The sequence below is a fragment of the Nomascus leucogenys genome, chromosome 13 (genome assembly GCF_006542625.1).
Source record: "Nomascus leucogenys isolate Asia chromosome 13, Asia_NLE_v1, whole genome shotgun sequence".
Lineage (NCBI taxonomy): Eukaryota > Metazoa > Chordata > Mammalia > Primates > Hylobatidae > Nomascus > Nomascus leucogenys.
Genome location: NC_044393.1, coordinates 3,850,924 through 3,874,391, shown reverse-complemented (window position 1 = coordinate 3,874,391; position 23,468 = coordinate 3,850,924). Strand labels below are relative to the sequence as shown.

The 23,468-nt window shown below is 45.9% G+C and overlaps 1 long non-coding RNA gene across 1 annotated transcript in view; it reads left to right on the top strand.

Moving 5' to 3' along the window:
• LOC105740679 overlaps nucleotides 1-23,264 on the top strand; it is a 175,546-nt gene extending 152,282 nt beyond the window's left edge. The window contains exons 4-5 of the long non-coding RNA XR_001116746.2: nucleotides 19,914-20,000; nucleotides 21,636-23,264. This is a non-coding gene — a long non-coding RNA (uncharacterized LOC105740679). The remainder of the gene's footprint in view (nucleotides 1-19,913; nucleotides 20,001-21,635) is intronic.
• The last annotated feature ends 204 nt before the right edge of the window (nucleotides 23,265-23,468 follow it).

Below are 23,468 nucleotides of genomic sequence, written 5' to 3'. Positions count from 1 at the left end.
CTGTGCCATCACTTCCCTGAGCCCACTCACACCTTGCACCCGAGCGCGGGGCCCCCCAGCACTGTCCACGCTGTGCAGTCGTGTGCTTCCCAAGAGTGGGTTATATTTGTTCCCAAACCTGCTTATGCCAGTCATACTTGCTAGCGTAATTACAGCCTGCAATTAAATATTACATAAAACAATGACATTTGAGTGCAAATAAGAAGGCTGTTGTTTCTATAGATAAAGGTTGAATTTTTGGAAAGATTCAAACAAGGCAAGGTACTAAAACTTTCTTCAAATTTTTTTTTCTGTGAAACAGCAATAAAGCACTGAGGGAAAAATAAGTCAAAATTCCAGCTGATGGCTATACCTGCCTGCTGCTTCAAATTCTCTTCATGTTCTCTCGCCAGGCTAAACAAACTAGAGGTGGCTTCATGGGTGTGGCGCATGCGAGGCCCAGAGCAGAGGGCAAAGGGTTTATCTTTTTGTTTTGTTTTGTTTTGTTTTGTTTTTTTCTTAAAGGTTGATAAATGTACACCTGCAGGCATGTTTAACTGTTTTATGTTACAATATTTAAGATGCATCATCTTTAGCAGTGTCTTCTGTTGTATTGGGTAAGAGGGTATGGGCTGAGAATGTTTGTGGCCGGAAGAAGAGGGCACCCCTAAGAGCTCAGGGTGGCTCCAAGCTCCATCCATGTCTTGCTCTGTAAACTGGAACACCAGTGACAGTTTCTACCTATGAGACAGCCGTGTGGAAAGGTCTCAGCCATGCCTGGCACATGCTCAGCACCCCAGCATTAGATGTTGAGAGAATGAAAAAGTGTATAAGAGAAGTGAACATTTATTCCTCTAGGAAACAAGCAAATTACTTATATATATAATATATATTAGATAAAATTTATATCTAATATATATTATATCTAATATTATATCTAATATATAATTATATCTAATTTATATATAATTTATATCTAGTACATTGTACATTATAATACATCATATATATCTATCTATTATATATTGATATAATTTATATCTAGTACATTATATATTATATAATTATATATCATTTATCTATTATATATATAAATTTATATATAAAATATGTAAATTTATATATAAAATATATAAAAATATATATTATATATTTATACATATATAGCTACATAATTATATAATTTTATATTATATAACATAATTATACATATATAATAATTACATATAAAATATATGTATTATATATTATGCATGTGTGTTATATATAATACATACATAAAATTATATAATATATAATTATATATGATATATACATATGATATATAAAATTATATATAATATATACATATGATATATAAAATTATATATGATATATACATATGATATATAAAATTATATATGATATATACATATGATATATAAAATCATATATGATATATACATATGATATATAAAATCATATATGATATATACATATGATATATAAAATCATATATGATATATACATATGATATATAAAATCATATATGATATATACATATGATATATAAAATCATATGTGATATATACATATGATATATAAATTATATGTGATATATACATATGATATATAAATTATATGTGATATATACATATGATATATAAAATTATATGTGATATATACATATATATAAAATTATATGTGATATATACATATGATATATAAAATTATATGTGATATATACATATGATATATAAAATTATATGTGATATATACATATGATATATAAAATTATATGTGATATATACATATGATATATAAAATTATATGTGATATATACATATGATATATAAAATTATATGTGATATATACATATGATATATAAAATTATATGTGATATATACATATGATATATAAAATTATATGTGATATATACATATGATATATAAAATTATATATAATATAGGTATATAATAATTATATACATATTTTTTATATATATATAATTTTTTCTTTATTCCTTAGAGGATACCTCCACAGATGACTTACGTTCCAGTCAATTTTAAAAAATAATCCTGAAACAATGGGAACCCACTTCCTGAGGGAGAAAAGGAAGAGTAGACAGAACAAGTCATATGCTGTGATTGGCAAGCCTATGAGGTGTCTGAAAGGTCCCCAGGATGACTGACAATTGGCCTCTTGAAATTAAACAACCATATCCTGCCACCTGGGCACTCATGCACCGAGGCATGGGTATATTTTGCATGCAAGGCCTGCCCTACCAAGTGTCTGGTAAGAAGGCATTATCTTTTAAAAGATAAAATACAGCTCAGGTAGATTAACTTTTTTAAGCTCCTTCTGTGATTATATATATATATAGCATTGAAATGAATGAGGGATTTACAGAAGCACATAAAGGGGCACATTTTCCTAGTGCGTCATTGAGATTTAATGCAAAAGAGTGGACCCTGGTGGAGGGATGCAGGTGAAAAGTGCTGGTTTCCCCTCTTTGGGTGACTTTTTCTTGCCTTTTTGAGAGCAAATGAGTTTGGAAAAGGAGCTGTGGGGTCTCCAAAGTGACCAGAACTCCTCTCTGAGTATGAAGGGGATGCTGCTGACAGCAGTGTCAGGCTGTTGACCATTACCTGCATCTGGTGTGGAGGGTAGGGTGCAAAAGGCCAACTGTTGCTGAGTGGAGTGGGCACTCAGTCCATTAGAGCTCTCGGAGAATCTGTTTGCGGCCAACTCGCAAAGCCAGCTGGGAGAGTCTGTGCAGAATGATTATTAAAGTGATTGCTCCTCTAGAGGGAAATGTGATTTCAGTGACCACATTTAGGGTTTGGGTAATATTGACAACATTTTATATATAATTGTGATGATAATCATTTCTTGCCATACTTAAAAAGGACTTAGAGACACTGGCTGTGCCACTTAGCTAGGGCGTTCCTCCCTTCTCCCTAACTGCACCCGTCTCTCACTTTGAAGTTTGTATCTCAGAGCAAGACCAGCCACTACTCCACCTGTTGGCATCCACAGATGCTCTGGTCCCTCCCCTTATACGTGAAGGGGATTGCAGCCAACTCCCTGCACTTTCTTCATATAACTCCTGCTATATTCTTGGTGATTTCTGCGTCTTTTTGAATGATCTTTTCAATATCCCGAGTTCTCAGTTTTGTGACCTCCTCTCCTCCAAAGATATTGTTATTTTTCCCTGTCTCAGTCACTTAGTCCCATGGGTCATATTCTAGACTATGGATTCTCAACCTTGGGGAGCTTTAGAAAATTCCACTCTGCATGCCGTGCCCCAGATCTATTAGAGCACAGTCTATTGGGATATGAGCTGGGCATCAGCATTTTAAAACTCCCCGGTTTACTTCATTGGGTAGCTAAGATCATGAATCACTGCTCCTCACTGCATCGCCATTGGAGCTGGATGTCCAGTGTCCCTCTCTCCAGACTACACCTACTCCTTTTCCAGCTCCCCCAACTGCAATTCATCAATTTCATCATGACCTACATTCTTCTCACCCTTTTCAGCTCTCAGTCCCCTTTGCATCCTCACTGCCTTCCTTATCTAGTTTAGACTCCATCATGTAATATTAGGGTCAGTCCCACGAAGACACTCTCAGCTGTCTCTCACCTCTGTTGATGCCATTAATATGGCAAGGTCTAAGCAGCAGAAATCCAACCTCCCACTTATTTCTTCCTGCACCCAGGCAGGTAAATATGTACACACACACACACACACACACACACACACACACACACACACACACCACTCAATGTTCCGTTTTTATTTTAAATGCAAAACCACAGATGAGTCATGAGTCTTTGGTTCTGCCTATCAAGCCTGTATTATTCCCTAAGTCTGCCCATTATCCACTGTCTGAGATGACGACTTCACACCTCCTCCCCTTCTCTAGCCATTTACCCCTTATCTACTGCATCTGTTTCTAGCTCTTGACCTTGTTTCCTATTTCACTAAGAAACAAACACTCATAATTGCCACATATCCCATCAACACATCCACCCGTCACACTCCTCTGAGCCCCAAGACTCTGCCTCCCTGTCCCCAAGACCCTCAGAGACCAGGTCTCCATGTGCGCACAGGCATCTATGCCTCCTGTCTTCTCCAGCACAGTACCCCAGGGGGTTTGTCTTCTGCATGTCTCAGCACTGTGCTTCCTTCATTCCTTAAAATAAGCAGAAACGTCTCTTAATAAACGTGCACCAGAAAACCTCCCTTGGTTTCAATGCTCCTTTTCTCATTGGCCAATTTCTCTACACCCCTTTACAATGAAACACATGGAAAGTGATCTCAGTATTCATCGCCTCCCCTTTCTCTCCTCCCAGTCTCTCAGGGATCTCTATGGTCACACTTTTGTCCCCACCCTGTGAGATATCCAATGCCTTTTGCACTGCAAAATTTAGTGATCCATTCTCAAAAGCACGGACCAGTTAATATTGCATTCCCCTTCTTGACTTTCTCAACCTGGCTTGGAGGCATGATTTTTCTCTTCTATAAGTTTTCCTTCTAAGTCCGTGGCTAGTACTTCTAAGATGTTACTTCGTTTTGTTGAATCTCTCTCATCTCTCTGCCACTAAATGTTAGAATACCCTGGGGCTCGGTCTGTGGGCCTCCTCTCCATCTGCATGCACTCTCTTGGTGATCTTCTAGTCTCCACATTTAAATGCTCTCTACATCTCTGCTTTGATGTCTAGAGGCCATTTCAAAGCTGACATGTCTAGAGTGGAACTCCCACCCCAAACTTTCTCTCCTAAAGTCTTTGCTATCTTAAAATGTTCTAGGAAATTTAAGCCCTGTCCTTTCAGGTCCTCCATCCAGAAATATGATTCATCCTCAACTCATTCTTCTCTGACACCTCACACTGAATCCATCACAATACCACTCAGCTCAACCTTCAATATATGTTGATAATTCAACCTGCGTGACGTCTAGCCTGCATGTACCTTCTGCCCTGGCCTGGAAACTGGATTTCCTGTTCCTGCTCCTGCCCTGCCACCACCTCATTACCTATACAGTAGCCAGAGTGAATCTGTTAAAAGGTAGACGGGGCTAGGTGTGGTGGCTCATGCCTGTAATCCTGGCACTTTGGGAGGCCAAGGCAGGCGGATCACTTGAGGCCAGGAATTTGAGGCTGGCCTGACTAACATGGCGAAACCCCATCTCTACTAAAAATATAAAAATTAGCTGGGCATGGTGGCACACACCTGTAATCCCAGCTACTTGGGAGGTTGAGGCGGGAGAATCACTTAAACCCAGGATGCGGAGGTTGCAGTGAGCTGAGATTGCACCACTGCACTCCAGCCTGGGCGACAGAGTGAGATTCCATCTCAAAAAAAAAAGAGTAGACGGGATCACATCACTCTGCTTCTAACCCTTCTGTGGCTCTTTTCTCACTCAGCTGGACACATGAAAATATAAGTGAAGGACCTTGTAAGCCATGCCAAAGGGCAGGCTCTTGAGGCTGGAGAACTACAGAGCAAGGGGAGATAAAAGACAATGAGAATAATAATGAAAGGAACAGGTCACGCGGCCAGTAAGCAGGTGCTGAAGGTTCCAGCCTCGTCCCTCTGATATCAGAGCATGTGCTTTATTCAGTTCACTCGATTGCCAGCCAGGGAAAACTTCTTAGGGCAGGGTCACAGTGCAGTGGGGCTTTGAAGGTCACAAAGGTGGGTTGGTTGTAGGGGAGAGAGAGTAGCATGGCAGATGAAGAAAATCTCATTGAGTCCATTCTAGTCTAGGAAAAACCAACACATTAAAAATACAGAGAGTGGCTGGAATAGCCAAAGGCTAGGAATGACCTCCGGTTATTGCTATTTTGTGCCAGGACTTTTGCACTCAGCCCGTGAATGGGGTGAAGGTGAGGGACTGAGACCGTTAATGCAAAGGTGTTGTTGCTCTTAAAGAGCAAAGAGCTTACTGTTTGGAAAACTTGCCAGACATCTCCAAGAAGGTTCTCAACTGGCAGGTGTCAACCTTGCAGCAAACAGTTTGGTTCAAGGCAAGTCTTGTACAAGAGGACTCATTGATACCAGAGGCCAAGGCAGGAGGATGGCAGGAGTTCAAGACTAGACTGGGCAGCAAAGTGAGACCCAGTCTCTACAAAAATAAAAAATAAAAAAATTAGCTGGGCATGATGGCATGCTTCCGTAGTTCCAGCTTCTGGGGAGGCTGAGGCAGGAGGAGCGCTTGAGCTGGGAGGTCAAGGCTACAGTGAATGAGCTATGATCACATCATTGCACTCCAGCCTAAATGACAGAGCAAGACCCTGTCTCAAAAAGATAAAATAATGTGGAGACAATATCTGGCTTTCTTCATACTTAGCCCAAGGCAACTCAAGTGTTACATTTAAGGCCATCTCGGATTTCATTTGCATCTATTTTTTTTTTCCATCTTCCTACTTCTGGATTCCTTTGAATCTAGCATTAAGCCAGGAGTCTAGATTATTGATTATTGGTTATTTCACTCATTCCCACATCTTAATCAGGAGCCTCTTATGTACAAGGCAGCTAGCCATTGGAGGTTGGGAGCCAGACAAGCTCCTGATTTTTACTGAATTCCCCCACACTGAGAGTCCCGATGCCAAGTCTCTGGAATAATCCTTCTGATTCCGTTGTCCAAAATCTGTCTGCACAAGGGTTTTCTGCAAGGCTTCCCTCTGCAGCTTCCTCACATCTCGGCTGGATGTTGTCTATGTGAGGGGCACACGAGATTTGTGACAGGCATCAAAAGTATCAGAGATGCTCACTCAGAGCCTTAGAAATGCATAGACAACTCCTGATGCATAGATAGCATTGATATTTTCACTGCTCCATTTTTACTGCAACAAATATGAACAACAATTAAATCCATTTTCTTGGGATAATTGCCTGCAACCTGATGTCCTTGTAAGACACATTCTGCCACTTCAGTCATGTGGATTACACAGCACTATTTAAAACCTTCCCATTACCAGATACAGCGGAGGGAAGGAGGAAAGAGCCAATCCATGGCCGAGTCCATTCCTAGATTGTCCAGCCTTTTGTGTTTGTTATTAAGCCCTTCAAAAGTACATTGCTTCCCTGGAGAGAAAATGTATTTACATCATTCCCAATCACTCCACCAGAGCAGCAGTGGCCTCAAGATAAACCTCCCAGCACCAGGGAAGAGGGGATTACACACATCACAATGAAGTCCAATTATATTGAAATCTAACAGCCAAATTTCTCTGCCCCTCCGGTTCCTAGAGTATGAAGAGAGAAAGAACAAACGGAAGAAAAAAATTGTTGTAGCGCCTTAATGATGAGTGCGTGAGAAGCAGCCAGTTCCTGTTCCCACCATTCATCTTCTGTGTGTTGGTCCCTAACGAGGATTGGCAAGATCTGGCGATTCTCCCGGTCCCTCCTCATGCCCTCTTTCCCTGTTCAAAGCACCGTGAGCCTCTCTTGCTTGGTTCCAGTTGCCTTGGAATGTGTTTTGGAAGAAATGTCCTGGATGGTCTCCAGGCTTCTTCATATTCTTTCTTTTCAGTAATTAACTTTGTATTGAGTTCTCCCACCAAAATGAACAGCCAGGCCTTCCTTCCAGATAGAAATTGCAGCAAGAAACAAATGTGAGTTGAAATAAATAACATCGTGTTTCTTGATAAATGTATTGCAGTAGCAACAGAGACTCCCACCCTAGGAGTTCGAATTACGAATCTGACCGGGTAGAGCCAATGCCACAGTTGCTACAGAAAATAAACAGGCTAAGCAGGGCCTGGGGTTGGTTATTTCCATAGATTTGTCCTGGAAATGTTAATCAAAGCAAACCAGAGGGAGTGGGGAGCCAGGGTTATTCTGATAGCGCTAAAAAAATTAAGTTCCCTGCCGGGTGTGGTGGCTCACACCTGTAATCCCAGCACTTTGGGAGGCCGAGGTGGGCAGATCACAGGGTCAAGAGATTGAGACCATCTTAGCCAACATGGTGAAACCCCATCTCTACTAAAAATACAAAGACTAGCTGGCATGGTGGTGAGTGCCTGTAGTCCCAGCTACTCGAGAGGCCGAGGCAGGAGAATTGCTTGAACCCAGGAGGCGGAGGTTGCAGTGAACAGAGATTGTGCCACTGCACTCCAGCCTAGCGACAGAGTGAGACTCCGTCTCAAAAATCAAGTTTCCGTTAGCCCTTTGCAATCTAGTCATAGTTCTCTTCCTCCCTTGCTCTTTCATTATGGAAACTAGGCCTACCTGTGTATTTTCTCTGTGAAATATGATTTCACACTTTCGCTTATAAAAGAGGTTTTGCCAGGTGTGATCGCTCATGCCTGTAATCCTAGCACTTTGGGAGGCTGAGGCGGGTAGATAACTTGAGGCCAGGGGCTGGAGATCAGCCTGGGCAGCATGGCCAAAGCCTGTCTTTACTAAAAATACAAACATTAGCCGGGCATGGTGGCGGGGACCTGTAGTCTCCAATACTCAGGAGGCTGAAGCAGGAGAATCACGTGAACCTGGGAGGCGGAGGTTGCAGTGAGCTGAGATCACATGACTGCACTCCAGCCTGGGCGACAGAGTGAGACTCTGTTCTCAAAATAAATAAGAGGGGTTTTAAAATTTGTTGTGGGGGGTGGGGAGGATTGGTAAAGGCTAGAAATTCGTTTACAAAGAAGACCCAATGTTTGTCATGGCATCTTCAACTTCCACCCTCAGGGATGGAGGGAGATGTGCACTTGGCCTTTTCTGGTTGGACAGGTGTGCAGGTGAGGGCAGGGCTCCTGGGGGCTCTAATCAGCCTGGGTTTGCCTGGTGCACACTGCTAAGAAGGTGAAAAGATGCAGGATAGGGATGTCCTGTAGGCGGTAAAGGGATGGGTCAGGTGTAAGTCATCACACGCTGCTAAGCCCCGAGCAAATCACCCAGGATCCAGTGGAGATGACATTGTCATGACAATTGTGTCCTTCCTTCTGCCTTCCACGCACCAGGTAGAGGGGTAGACTGACTGTCAGAGTTCATTCATGACACAGAGCCCCTCTGCTGGGTCATGCAGGAAGGGATTCAGGACGGGGAAATCAGATGCTTACAGGTCATTGTTGAAAGTGCTGAGGAGGGGTTCTGGCTGGCTCTGGGTTTTATCGAGCACTGTGTAGCAAGCCTGCCAGGACAGCACCGACTGCCACAGCCAGGATGGTTCAGAAGGCTGGAGACCAGGAGTCTGCCACTGGAGTCGGCATGCCTGCTTTTCACCTGTGATCCCAGGAGAGGAAGAAGCTGCCTCTGAGGCCTCAGGCTCAGTGGCCTATCTTCACCCCAAGGCATGCAGGTCAGAATGTAGCTGAACAGCAGCCTAGGGTCCTGCCCTGCTGCCGGCAGGAACAGGAAAACAGCCAAAGCAGGAGGTGACCCTACCTACCCCTCCACCTCCAGTTTGGGCCCAATTTGCATCCTGAGCCCCTGCACGGGGGCCTGCCAGGGGAGACTTCACATGCACAGGTGATGCAGGTGGAGGGCAATGGAGGAGGCTGCCTCGATGCGGGGCCTGTCCACCCCTTCCACCCCATACAGCATCTGATTCTGGTGTGGGTCCTCTCCTCCTCTTTCTCTACACACACACACACACACACACACACACACACACGAGAAACACCCGGTCTCACACGTCTGATGCTGCCTCACACGTGTCGCCAACATCAGCCTTTGTCCAGCCTCAGCCACTTTCCTCCCCGAGGGCTTGGCCACATCCACTGGCACTGCATTTCTTCCCTACAATTTTGCTACGTCTGAGTATTGTCTCTATTATGATCTAGTTTTTGTCTCCTTAATTGACTTTTTAAGCTGAAATAGTTATTTCAAAAGGAACCAGTTACACAGATGGAAAGCCAGTGTCATTTGTATTAATAGGAGATAACAGGAATGATTAATACAATAAAAAGGGAATGCATCTTTATGAAATATTAATTATCAAAGGCTCTGAGTCCAAGGACTGTGCTCTTTACTGAAAAGATAAATGAGTAAAGTGGGGTGTCAAAGATACATTATTCTGAAACTGAGCCTTTTTCATCAGATGGATCAAAAAGCAATTACAGTTGAGCCTTGAACAACAGGGGGCTCGACCTGCATGGGTCCCCCTACATGCTGATGGTCTTCTACCTCCGCCACCCCAGAGACAGCAAGACCACCTCCACATCCTCCTCAGTCTACTCAATGCAAAGACCATGAGGATGAATACCCTATGCCAGTCCACTTCCACTTAATGAAGAGTGGAATATGAACAGAGAAAATCTGTATGAATAGAGAAAATGAATAGAGAATATGAATTGAGAAAATCCCTTTTCTCTTATTGTCTTAACATTTTCTTTTGTCTAGCTTACTTTATTGCAAGAATACAGGATACATATAACATACAAAATATGTTTTAATCAACTGTTGGTTATTGGTATGACTTCCAGCCAAGAGTAGGCTATTAGTAGTTAAACTTTTGGGGAGTCAACAGTTATTTGTGGATTTTCACTTGTGCAGGCGGCGGTGGGGTGGTTGGTCCCCTAACCCCCCACGGTGTTCAAGAGTCAAGTGTGTGAAAGGATAATGCACATTGCTGTGCCTGCCAGCTGAGATTATACAGGACAACAATGGTCATCAGCTCATACTTTTTCATTTCTCATTTAATTTTTCAAACTATCCTGGAATATGTATTATTCCCAGTTTAAGATGGGGAAGTTGAGATGCAAGGAGGAATTGGACAGGGTTCCAGATTGAGGAAGTGGGGGTGCTGGACCTGCACCCAGATTCTTGACCTGAGTTCTGGGGGCTCCGTATGAATCAGAAGGGAGCAACCATGTGTCAAAGCCCTCAGCTCCCAGCACTAGACTCATGCTTAGGACAAGCAGCTTTCACCCGTCTTTGATCAAGAGAGGGTTTCTTCTGTAATGTTTGCCCCATTCTGAGATCTCAAGGCAGTTTACTTCAAGGGATATGGTGATGGCTCTTTTCAATCTCTGGGTTGGTTCTTTAACACTAAAGACCACATGGCCGGGTGCAGTGGCTCATGCCTATAATCCCAGCACTTTGGGAGGCCGAGGTGGGCAGATCACCTGAGGTCAGGAGTTCGAGACCAGCCTGACCAACATGGAGAAGCCTGTCTCTACTAAAAATACAAAATTAGCCAGATGTGGTGGTGCATGCCTGTAATTCCAGCTACTTGGGAGGCTGAGGCAGGAGAATTGCTTGAACCCAGGAGTCAGAGGTTGCAGTGAGCCGAGATGGCGCCATTGCACTCCAGCCTGGGCAGCATGAGTGAAACTCCATCTCAAAAAAAAAAAAAGAAAAAAAAAGAGAACACGGAAAGCATGGATGAGTGGAGCCTACACTGCAGAGATCTGTTGGATTTTTCTGGGAAGGGCTTTGCCTTCATAAACACTTTCCTTTCTCAAGTGTCAGGGACAGGGAATCAAAGCAGCACATGCTGACCTTTCTCCACAAAACGGAGCCTCCCGGCCCCGGGGCCATCTGTCTCCATTGATGCACGGCAGCTAGAAAGATGAGGACTCAGACCTGGGAAGTCTCTCAGAGCAGCTCTCTGGCAGGCCTGTCGCTCCTTTTTAATTGCTCAGCGGTAAAAACTATGGAGGAGAATAGAATGTCTGCCCTGGCAGTTGGACGATTTTCTTACCAGTAACCTGAGGATGTGACCTGGTGCGCTCTGCAGAAAGAGAGGAGAGCTGTAAGTGTCACCTGTGAACATCTGGCAGAGGTTATTATGCATGCAAATTTTATGCATGAAATTCAAAGATGGAGGCCAACCCCCCCAACCCCCCGCCGCCGCAACTTTTATGATCTGTGGATAAGTTATGAGCGAGATATGCATCTGACTAATGTAGGGGCAGATCTGGGAGCGTCTGTCTGGGTATTTCCAGCTAGCTGTGTCTCTGGTTCTGAGCAGGAGGATTGATACCCCTCCAGGCTCTGCTCTACATCTTTCCCTTCCTACCTTCCCTCCCTCCCTCCTTCTTTCGTTCAGCAAATGTTGAAAATGCAGCCACAGTGTACCAGGTGCTATGCTGTACACCAGAGACACAACCACCCACAGGAGAGACCTGGTTTCTGCTTCCAGCTGGCAACGTAGCATGCTAGTTGAGGACGCAAACCTGGAGTCCAGGGGTCTCAGTCCCAGTTCTGCATCCACGACTTCTTCCTACCTGTGCAAACCTGGGGAAGTTACCTGGCTCCATTCTGCCCCATCTGGAAGTAGAATTGTGCTCACCTTCTAGGCTGTGTTTGTGAGGACGGGAGGTGCATACACTTAAGGGAAGCAGGCGTAATTCCAGGGAGACTAGGAGTATGCATGTTGGGGTCTTTTTCCTCCCCAATTTTGGGGCTGTGTGGGAGAAGAAAAAGGAAGTGGGACCCACCCACTTTGTCTAAGCCTCAAGTGGAGAACTGAGTGATGGAGGGCAAAATGTATAAATGGATGCAGCAAAGGGGCCTGAGGCCTTTTATCTGAGAAGTTTCTGCAAACAATGAAAGTGAGACCAAAGTCAAATGGGTCCCTCCATGATCCTTTGTGGTCAGTCTGTTTAGCTCAGTTCTCTGCCTGTGGCAGAGCATAGGGGAGAAGGATCCATCATCCACAGGAAGAAGGAGACAAGGACCAGGCATGGTGACCATGCCCCAGCTGATTTTCAGGCAGGAGCCTAGCCCCCATGTAAACTAGAGAGAGAGCTGCCCAGAGATGCTGCCGCAGTTATCCAGGCGGATGAGACAGCAGGAAACAGGAGAGATTTGACTGGCAAGGACCAAAGCTTAAGGGCCACAAACACACAACACCTGTACCTGGGAGAACGAGACAGAGCTTGGTCCTACCATCAGCCAGTGAGGCTTTTGACTTGCCCTCTGCCCTGTCTTCTTTCAGGTCCCATGTCATCTTCTCAGTGACGGCATTTCTGGGCACCCTATTCACCATCGCACACCCTGCGTCCGCTCTCTTCTCCACTCCGCTTTCCCCTTTAGCTGTGGTCACACCAAATGTATTATGCATTTTAATTCTTTATATTGTTCACTGGGGTTCTGCCTATGAGGATCCAGGTAGGAGTTCTCACCGTCTTGCTCGCAGTACCTGGCACAGGGTAAACCCCTGACAAATCATTCTTAAATAAATGGATGGATGGGTGAATGAAGAGTGGGTGTCCTGATCAAGTTTGCTCACGCATTAGGCTTATAACCTCTTTAGACAGGGGCATCTGTCAATCTGATGGCCCTGAAAATATCTCATAATCTGTCTTTCCAATTTTCCCTATAACGTATTTTCTTAAAGTAAACTTCAGTCAGAGTAAATTTCCTATAGAATTAAATGTGAAAAATCCTAGTGCTTTGTACCAGGTCAGAATTAACTTCCATAAAGCTGACCCCAGAGCTGTCCCTTTTCACATCTTTTTTTCAGGAAACAAAGTATAAAGACATTTAAAAATGTTCCTTAAGGAAAAGAGATGCTAAAGTCTTCTCTAGTATACATTAGACAGAAGAAATTGAGCCAGGACCTTGGGTTGGAAATTCTTATCTGTAAATGTATTTACTCCTTTGCTTAATCATTCTCTCAGTCAACACGTGTTTTGTACTCCCTAGGTGCTAGGTATCATATGAGCTACAGGAGGTGATGAATAAGCTGTGCTCTTGGACCAAATTCTTTGAAGGTCAAGGAGGACAGTGGTGGGGGAGAGGACATTGGCTGTAGACAACAGGGAGTTGCAGGTGGTCTTCTGGTGGGCCTCTGTGTGAGTCCACTGAGAGTCAAAGCAAAGATGTAAAGGGTGTTGAAGGTATGAACAGAAAGAATTGAGGTAGCAAGGGGAGGATACCTTTTTGAGAAGTTTGGAGGTGAAGAGGAGAAGTCAAGTGTTGTATTGGGAGGAAAGAGCAGGGTTGGAGTTTGGGAATTGAAATGATTATGAATATGTTGTAAGTGTGTGGAGTGTAGCCAATGGAGGGAACAGCTGATGATGCGGGGAAGCCACTAACCCACTAAATCCCTTTCCCGCATCACAGGCCCTGCTGAAAGGGTTGACAATGAAGACCCTCAGGCCACTGTAACTCATGGAGAAGCCCTGAGCATCTGGCCTGCTTGTAAGAGAAGGAATGTGCTGGTATCAGGGCTGGATGGGTTCTCATTTTCCTCCTATCAAGGTGCCCTTATCCCTGGTATCATGGAGAAGTTTGTAGCCATGGGCATGCCATCCAATGGAGGCAGCCTCTACACTTGTGCCCTGAAAAATCCAAAGCAAAGTAAATCATTTGGCAAATACATATGGTGCCTGAAACAAGCCAAAAGACTTCCTCCTACATGATCAGAGTTCAGGATGTGCAAGCCACATTAATGATAATGAGAAGGAACCAGGTCATCCAGCACCTGATGCTCAGTCTTGGCAGCCTCTTAGATGGAACAGGGGCCAGACACTGGCTAGAGAGCTCTTACCTAGAGTTATTGGTCTGTGTGTTGAGACATGGGGCATCTTCTGATGGCCTGAGTGGGATGAGGACATCAGCTGAGCAGCAGTGGTGCTGCTCTGCAGCTTCAGCTCACATGTTGTCCCAGCCACATAGCGCCGGAAGAAACCTGCCTGTAATGTGATCAAGTGAGTGCTCAGGAGTGGGGAGGTCACACGTGCTGCATTTTGATGCTGACTTTTTATATTCAAAGCAATTTGCCCAGGTGAGCTCTGTCCAAGTATTGCATTACCTGATGGTTTATGGATAAAATGCCTGGATGTACAACTTAGTTGTCTCAAATTCAGCGAAGTTGTTATAGTCTAAGTGATGGGGGTGGGGGGTGTTCAGTAGAGGTCTGAAATCCTGAAATCTGGGATTACAGTGATTCTCATAGGGAGATTTCAGGCACTTTTCTCTCATCCACTACCTGCCCTTCTGCCACTGCAGGGTCTAGTTATCCTTATCTCCTCTGAGGTCTGAGTTCTACATTCACTTGTTTCCTCATTTGTTCATTAACAATATTGATTTCTTAGCCAAGGATGGTGGTGCACACCTGTACTTCCAGCTACTGAGGGGGCTGAGGTGGGAGGATTGAAAATCCATCCAACTATCCTCCCACCCATCCTGCTATCCATCCATCCATCCTCCCATAATCCAACTTCCCAACCATTTGTCCTTCCTTCCTTCCTTCCTTCCACCCACCCATCCACCCACCCAACCATCCATCCTCCCATCCATCCTCGCATCCATCCTCACATCTATCAATCCATCCGTCTGTCCATCCCTCCATCCATCCATCCATCCATCCATCCATCCTCCCATCCATTCTCCCATCCATCCATCCTCCCATCCTCCCATCCATTCTCCCATCCATCCACCCTCCCATGCATCCACACTCCCATCCATCCATCTTCCCATTCATCTATCCATCCATCCATCCTCCCATCCATCCTCCCATCCATCCATCCTCCCATCCATCCATCCATCCACCTTCCCATCCATCCATCCTCCTATCCATCTACCCTCCCATCCATCCATCCTCCCATCCACCCTCCCATCCATCCATCCTCCCTTCCTTCCATCCATCCATCCATCCATCCATCCATCCATCCATCCATCCTCCCATCCATCCATCCATCCTCCCATCCATCCAACCATCCATCCATCCACCCATCCACCCACCGTCCCTTCCATCCACCCTCCCATCCATCCATCCTCCCATCCACCCTCCCATCCATCCACCCTCCCATCTATCCACCCTCCCATCCATCCATCCTCCCATCCTTCTATCCATCCATCCATCCTCCCATCCATCCATCCATCCATCCATCCATCCATCCATCCATCCATGCATCCATCCATCCATCCATCCATCCATCCATCCATCCATCCTCCCATCCATCCTCCCATGCGTACATCTATCCTGCCATCTATCCATACTTCCATTGCTCCATCCTCCCATCCATCCTCCCATCCATTCATCCATCCATCCTGCCATCCATCCATCCATCCATCCATCCATCCATCCATCCATCCTGCAGGAGCCCAGGAGTTCAAGGCTGCCATGAGTTATAATTGTGCCACTGCACTACAGGTTGAGTGACAGAGAGAGAAACCATCTCCAAAAATGAAAAAAAGAATATATTGATTTCATGCCTGTTACATAGATTCTGTGTTGAACAAAACTAGATGAGGTTCCTTCCTGTCTTTAAGGAGCATAAATCTAATAGGAAGGACAGATAATTTTTAAAAAATATATCAATGTGTGTAAAATTTCAACAGAAATAAGCCCCAAGGAGGTGTGGTACCTGCGGCTATAAGAGTAGCTAATAGTAGAATTTGGGTAGTCTTGGGGAAGGAGAGGGCAGAGAAGGCTCTCTGGAGGGATGATGATTGCTTTGAGAGTGGAGAGAAAGTACCAGTGTTCTTGGAAAACAGGGTGGCCTGAGCGAAGGGCCTGTGGGAGGAGGGAGTGTAGAATTCAAGGAACTGGGAGGAGGTCCTTGTGGCTAGGAATATGCAGAGTAAGGGGAAAAAGGCAAGAAATAAGGCTGGAGAGTGGGGAGGGCCACAGCACACGAGGCCTTCCCTGCCCACCTTGCCCACATGCGCCAGACACACTGAGGAGCTGGATTTGGTCATTGTTCTTATGACTGCTGTGTTCCCAGATTTCCCCTTCATATTCTGGTGACATCCACCAGAGCCAGCTCCTGTGTCCCTGATGTGATTACCCCGACTCCTTCCCCTCCTGACACCTGTCCCAGGTACTCACACCTCTACTGATGATGCCTCAGCCTGGCCCTTTGGCTTTCTGACCTTGGACCCCTCCCCACTCCCTCTCCACCTCTCTGCTTCCCACTTCCCTTGTTTCCAGCTGCTCCTTTCCCTGTGAGCCATATTCGTTCCAGCCCCAGCCTCTGCAATAGCTTCCCCAAATGAAATGAATCCGAGGACCACGTAGGATGTAAGTCCCGTCACCATGGTGTTGGTTAGTGAATGTCTCTTTACTGTCTATTTCCCCATTCAGTGCCTGTCTCCCCATCAGACTGAAAGCTGCAAGAAGACAGAGTCTTTCCCAGGGCCCAGCACAAAGCTTAACATGCAGAACATGCACCATAAATGATATCCAACCATGACCCTCCCCTCCCCCAAACTGCCCCATGGACCCCAGTCCCACAAAGCCTGAGACAAAGGAGCTGCTTTTCACACAGACAGACACAGACAGACTGATGGACCGGCTGGAGGACCCGGGGACGATGAGAAACAGGCTCCAAAAGCTTTCTGGCTGCCAGTATTTAACACATGGAGCTATTTTCAGATGCTAGTCACAGACATTTTGAACTGCATTAGAATAAACAGAATTCTGAATTATCTTCTCAGCAGTACATGAAAGAACTGTCTATCACCCAAAAGGGAAAGAGGGAATGATGAATTTCTAAGGTAAAAATTCTGGAAGAGGGAGGAAAAAATCCAATCCACAGGCGGTTCTGGAATCTTCTCACACAACAGGTGGTCCCCTGCTCTCCAGTCCCCCAACTCCTGTGATTAGGAGCAAGTGGAAAGCTGTCAGCTAGACTGGGCTCAGGCTGGGGTTCTGGACTCTTGGAAATGTACATTTATTTGCTCATGCTAATGGTCAACAGGCCAGGATAAATGGGGCTGGGGCATTATGCAGAGCCCTGTAAATCATGCATGAAGAGGAAGACCATGCCCAGCAGCGAGGGGCCGGCCAGCCGAGGAGGCTGCATGAAATATTCAGCAGCCAGCCAGACTCAGGCCTGCTCCAAATCCCCACGTCCAGACCTCTGAGGATGTGATTTTTGCAGAAAGCTTTAAAACAACCTCAAATGCCTTATCCTTGTGTTCCACAAGTCTCCTATCAAAGCTGGTTCCTACTGAATGGTATCTCTGTGTTCCACCTCTGGGGCCTTGGTCATGAGGACCCCACACTGATGGTTCCCCTCCCCCATGCCACTGCAGCACTGCTCACCCTTCCAGCCCCGCAACAGGCTGTGGTTTCCCTCCCTGCCAACCACAGGGCCCTTGCACATACTTCCCTGCTTCAGGAAGGTCCCTGCCTGGCTCACCTTGCTCTCATTCTCTTCTTTAGGTCTCAGCTTGGATGCTACCTCTCCAGAGAGGCCTTTGTTGTACCCCCCACCCCTAAGTTGGCCTTCTGTGCAGTTCTCTAGCTCTGTCCTCTGTCCTCTTTCATGCCCTATCACAGCTGTGCTCATTTTGGGAGCATGCTATCACTGGCTCTTTGCTGTCCTCCTTTACCAGACTTAATCTCCATGCTGGAAGAGGCTCTGTGGGCCCATCCTCGCTGCACTGCAAAGCAGCATCTGGCATATGGCAGGACTCAGCACAAAGTCAAGGAGTGAAAAACAGGTGCCTCTCAGCAAGCATGGGGTGAGCATGGAGGTTCATCCCTGGACTCTACATCTCCTCTGCAGAAAATGTTCTGATCCTTGGATATGATCTTCAGGTTCCCTATCCGTGAAGTCTGTACAGCCAATAAACCAGGCAATGACTCGATGAGTAGGAATAGTAAGGTTTTGTTCCTGATCCATTCTAACTGCAGTGGCCAAGTTCACATATGGCAATGTGCTTTGTCAGGACAAACAAACAATGATGGATTCATACCCAGGCTGAGAGGGGCGAACTGTAATGCCATCCAGCTTCCCTCCCAGTACAACAGGACCCTCTGGCTTTGTGTGGGTGCTTGTGGATAGACACCTCACTTCCTTCTAAGGTAGCTGGTTCCACTCCCAGCCAACCGCTCAGGCTGCCTCCCAGCCCAGCTATCCTGCAGGTTCCAGCCCCACAGCACGTGTGTCTCAGTGTACTCTAGCCAGTGGGCTTTCTACTTTGAGAATCTCAGCTTCTCCCCCAAAATGCTGGATTTATTATGGAGATTTTCCTGGATAAGATGAGCAATTGGGCTGACCATTGGACCACGCGTATTGATGCAGTTAATGTATGCACCCAGAGATGGAGAGGCCCTGGTGCTTCCATTCTGATGTGCTCTTGGAGAAAGCCATTGAAGAACTGTGGTCAGCAGGTGCTCCAGGAGTTTTAGCACCATGGGCTTAGTGGGGTTCCATGAACCTGTGTATGCATTTCCATGTCCTGCGGCCAGGGCATCAGCTCACTGCATGCATTCAATAGCTCCTGAGTTCCCGCTGCATGCCAGGTACTGTGTGTGTGGTGGTTGGGGATGACTTTTTATCAAGCAAAGTCAAACCACACATGCCCCCTGCCTTTTAAGAGTTCAAGATCTGTAGCACAGACAGCCATGGGGACTAGGAACTCCAGCACCGTGAGCTGTAGTGGATGTACACAGAGTGCCCCGTGGGCAGGCACAGGTGGCAGCTAATTCCGGCTGGGCTTGCTTGGGAATTTCTTATGTGACACCCACTGTAGACCTAGCCTGCAGCTGTTTTCTTCAGTGGTCACCTCCGTCTTATGAAGGAAGGCCATGCGCTCTCGTGTGAAAGGCTGCTCTTTGCTTCTGATCCAGGCCTGCTTGGACTCCATCTCGCTCCATCTCGCTCATGGCGTGGCTTTGAGATGATGCTCATCAGGCTCCCTGAGCTGCTCCGGGATAGGCCACTGTGAGAATTCCGCTTTCATTTTCAAGCAGCTGACAGACCAGAGGAGTGCTGAATCCCCCCAGCCCTCCTGTCAGAATAAGCTATCTGTCCGGTGAGAGCAGTCACTCCTCCTGTTCTTTGAGGACAAGACCAGCAAAAGACTTGAGTTCCCCATTTCCAAAGAAAAACAAGGAGAATGCAAATTTCTCGGCTTAAAAATATATACAAAAGGACTGATTCTATATAACTCTCTGGAGTAAGAAGAGCTGTGACTTCCATTGGCTGGTGCTGTTTAGAGAAGGATCACTGTGCTGAAGTTGAAAAAGAATGTATTCAGCTTTGATATTTGGAGAAAGTGTCCCAACTATCACGTATTTCTGCCTGGTTTTCTTTTAGAATGCACCAGCTGGAGTCAACATTAAAGGGCCCCATTTCCCATTTGCTGTGGAAGACATTTAATTGGAAGTCTCTCCCTGCCCCTTGGTAAGCCTCATTTCTGCATATTAGCTTTACACATGACTTCTGGGGTGACTGGTCAAGACGGGAGTCTGCGTGTAATTAGACCAGACCGAGGAAGAAGCAGGAAGTTTGCTGGCAGAGAACATGGGAGTCTCTGTGTCGCCTTTAATCACTCTTCCTGCTTGGTGTAATGTTCACGTGTTGTCTTTCATCACAGCCATGGGGACAGAGTGCCAATGCATGCTGTCTCCTCGCGGGGTCCTTCGGTCCATCTCCACTCACCACCCAGCCCTCACTGTCATCTGTCTGACCCCATTGGCCTTGCTCTTCTTTTTGGAACATGATAACCTCCCTCCAGCCGCCCCGGCACAGTCTCAGGACATTTGCGTGTGTTGTGGCACATGTTTCCTCAGCTCCTGGCCTGCTTGGTCCCTTCCCATTATCCTTGTCTCTGCTTAAGCATCAGTTCCTCAGAGGTCCTCCTGACCAGCCCATTGCAAGTACCATTTCCCCTTCCTCCTTGCGGTTCTGTTCCTCCCTCCACCTTGCAGCTCTGCAGTTTCCCGTGAATGTGCTTGTTTACATGCTGACTATCATGTCCCCCACCTGGCTGTTCACCCCTTGATGCCAGCACCAGCTTTCTTGCTGGCTGCGTTGCTGCCTGTGCCTGCAGTGGTGGGCTCCATAAGCATCTGCTGAACAAATGCACGGATGAATGAGCCCTTTCAGATCCAGGCTGTGTGGGGCTCAAAATGAAAGCAAACAACATACAAAATGACACATACAAAATTGGTTAGGAATGGGGTTTATTTAAATTCTTAAAAGCGGCTAAATTTCTGTACATCACAAAACTATACAGTATTGAATATTTTAATAGTTACCTGGTTGTATTTTACATTTTCCTACATTTTTCTCCTGCATACATTTTGCCTTTTCATATGACAAAAATGTTTGGTATTGCTTTTAACAGAACAGAAAGATAATTCTTCTAGTGTGGTCAGGTAAAGCTTTTTTTTTTAAAGTTATGGATAGTTGGTGGCATGCAACGTGCAGATGGACACACAGACAGACTCACTGTGACATTGGGTAAGGTTTTGTCCTATAGACACAAGAATTTTGATGGATTCTTTTTCTTTCTTTTTTTTTTCTTTTTTTGAGACAGTCTTGCTCTGTCACCCAGCCTGGAGTGCAGTGGAGCAATATCAGCTCACTGCAACCTCTACCTCCAGGGTTCAAGTGATTCTTGTGCCTCAGCCACCCAAGTAGCTGAGTAGCTGGGATTACAGGTGTACACACTACACCCATTTAATTTTTGCATTTTTAGTAGTGACAGGATTTCACCATGTTGGCCAGGCTGGTCTCAAAATCCTGGCCTCAAGTGATCCACCCACCTCGGCCTCCCAAAGTGCTGGGATTACAGGCATGAGCCACTGCACCCATCCTTAGATTCTTTTTCATCCCATAAAAAAAAGGTTCATTTACATTTGTGTATATGCATTACAAATTATTCCTTACAAGGGAGAACATTTATTTTGACTAGGTAATAATGAGAACTGAATCCTCTCCTGATAATAGCATGTCTGATGATAAGAAGATTTTTCTTAGACTGGCTTCTGGCTCCATACATTTCAAACCTTGCTCCTTTTCCTCTTGCACCAGACCCTCTGGTGCTGGGCACCAATGAGAAGCTCATCTGGCCCCGGGATCCTGGCAGGACACTGGGAGCACTATTGCCATGAGCAGCAGGGTTGTTCCTGGACACGTCACTGACCCAGCACACCCAGCACAATGGCACTTGATGTGAAAGTGGCTTCATACAAATCTGCCACTCAAGCCTAAATAAGTGCATTCCAGAAGAGCCACAGCCTCTCTAACAGCTCCTGAGGTGAGGGAAACCCTAGGGATGGGAAGCTGGAGCAGAAAGAGATGGTGGCCTAAAGTCAACTGCAGTGAAAATCTCTTCCCATCAGCAAGTTTTGCAAAGCTATGGCCACAGGAACACATGACTAGGGCCCCTCCTAGTCTTGGAAGCAGCCCCCATGGAAATGAGGGCCTCACAGTGAATCCACCTCTGATCCTACTTCACCTGCAGTCAAATGAGAAGAGATTTCAATCAGCTAAAGACACCCTATCCCCTCTCCCCGACCCCTGCGACCCCAGGAGCTCCTGCCTTGTCGCTGTGTCTGTCCCCAAACGAACCGCATCTGAATCAAGCCCCTTTCTCTCCCAAGTGGTCACCTTCTGGGCTGTGATGGGCAGCTGCCACTCTTGCCTTAGGATATGACTGGAGAGGCGACTTCCCATCACGTGGAGAATACGTTCACCCCGTGGTGCTTTCCACCCAAGCTGACCATCGCTTGACTTTTTGGTGTAGCCGCTAGCTCAGTGCCATCCTTGGCAATGTAACCCTGGAGCAGCTGTCCCCAGCCTGCATTTGGGGGATTTCGCATAATTATGAATAGGATGCAAATTTTATAGCCCTAGTGAAGGGAAACACCTCTGGCGAGGCTTCCCGGGGCCAGGGAGAGGACTCCGCTGAGGGAGATAGTGGCAGGGCCATTCTTCATGTCCTTCAAAACTTTTTTTTTTTTTTTTTAACATCCTCTTTATGTCCTGAGGGCCATGTGCAGATGAGGAAAAATGGCATGCAATGCATCTTTGCCTGCCACAATGACTTTGCAATCATGGCAAGCAAAATATTCTAAACAGTAAGTGAATCGAGGAAGATATACTGCCAAGTCAGGAAGAAAAAATCCACCTGTTCAGTGATTTCAGGAACTGCTGAAGAAAATCACCAGTGAGTATCAGTTTCTGCAATAGAATCGAATGCAGGCTTTGCTTCTCATCGGAATCCCCCAGCTGGTGTCTTGGTTGACTGAGAGTCTGGGGAGAGAGGGCAGGGAATGGATTTATTCTCCGCTAGGTTTTTAACAGTCATGAAGGGCTGTGGTCCTAAGGGGCACTGCTCAAACCTTAGTGTGCATCAGAATTATCTGGATAAGGCTAGGCACAGTGGCTCACACCTGTAATCCCAGCACTTTGGGAGGCTGAGGTGAGTGGATCAACTGAGGTCAGAAGTTCGAGACCAGCCTGGCTCTTTTTGTAGAGAAACCCTATGTCTATTAAAAAATACAAAATTTAGCCAGGTATGGTGGTGAGTGCCTGTAATCCCAGCTACTTGGGAGGCTGAGGCAGGACAGTCACTTGAATCTAGGAGGCAGAGGTTGCAGTGAACCGAGATCACGCCATTGTGCTCCAGCCTGGGCAACAAGAGTGAAACTCTATCTCAAAAAAAAAAAAAAAAAAAAAATTACCTGGAGAGCCTGTGAACATGCAGAGTGCTGGGCCCCATGCCCAGAGATCCTGATTCAGCCTGTCTGGGGTGGGCCAGAGATTCTGCATTCTGTCTAAGGAGGTCCCAGGTGAGGCACATTTGCAGACCACAGTCTGGAGGTTTGAGAACTTGGAAGACCGTGGCTGGCATATCTTGAG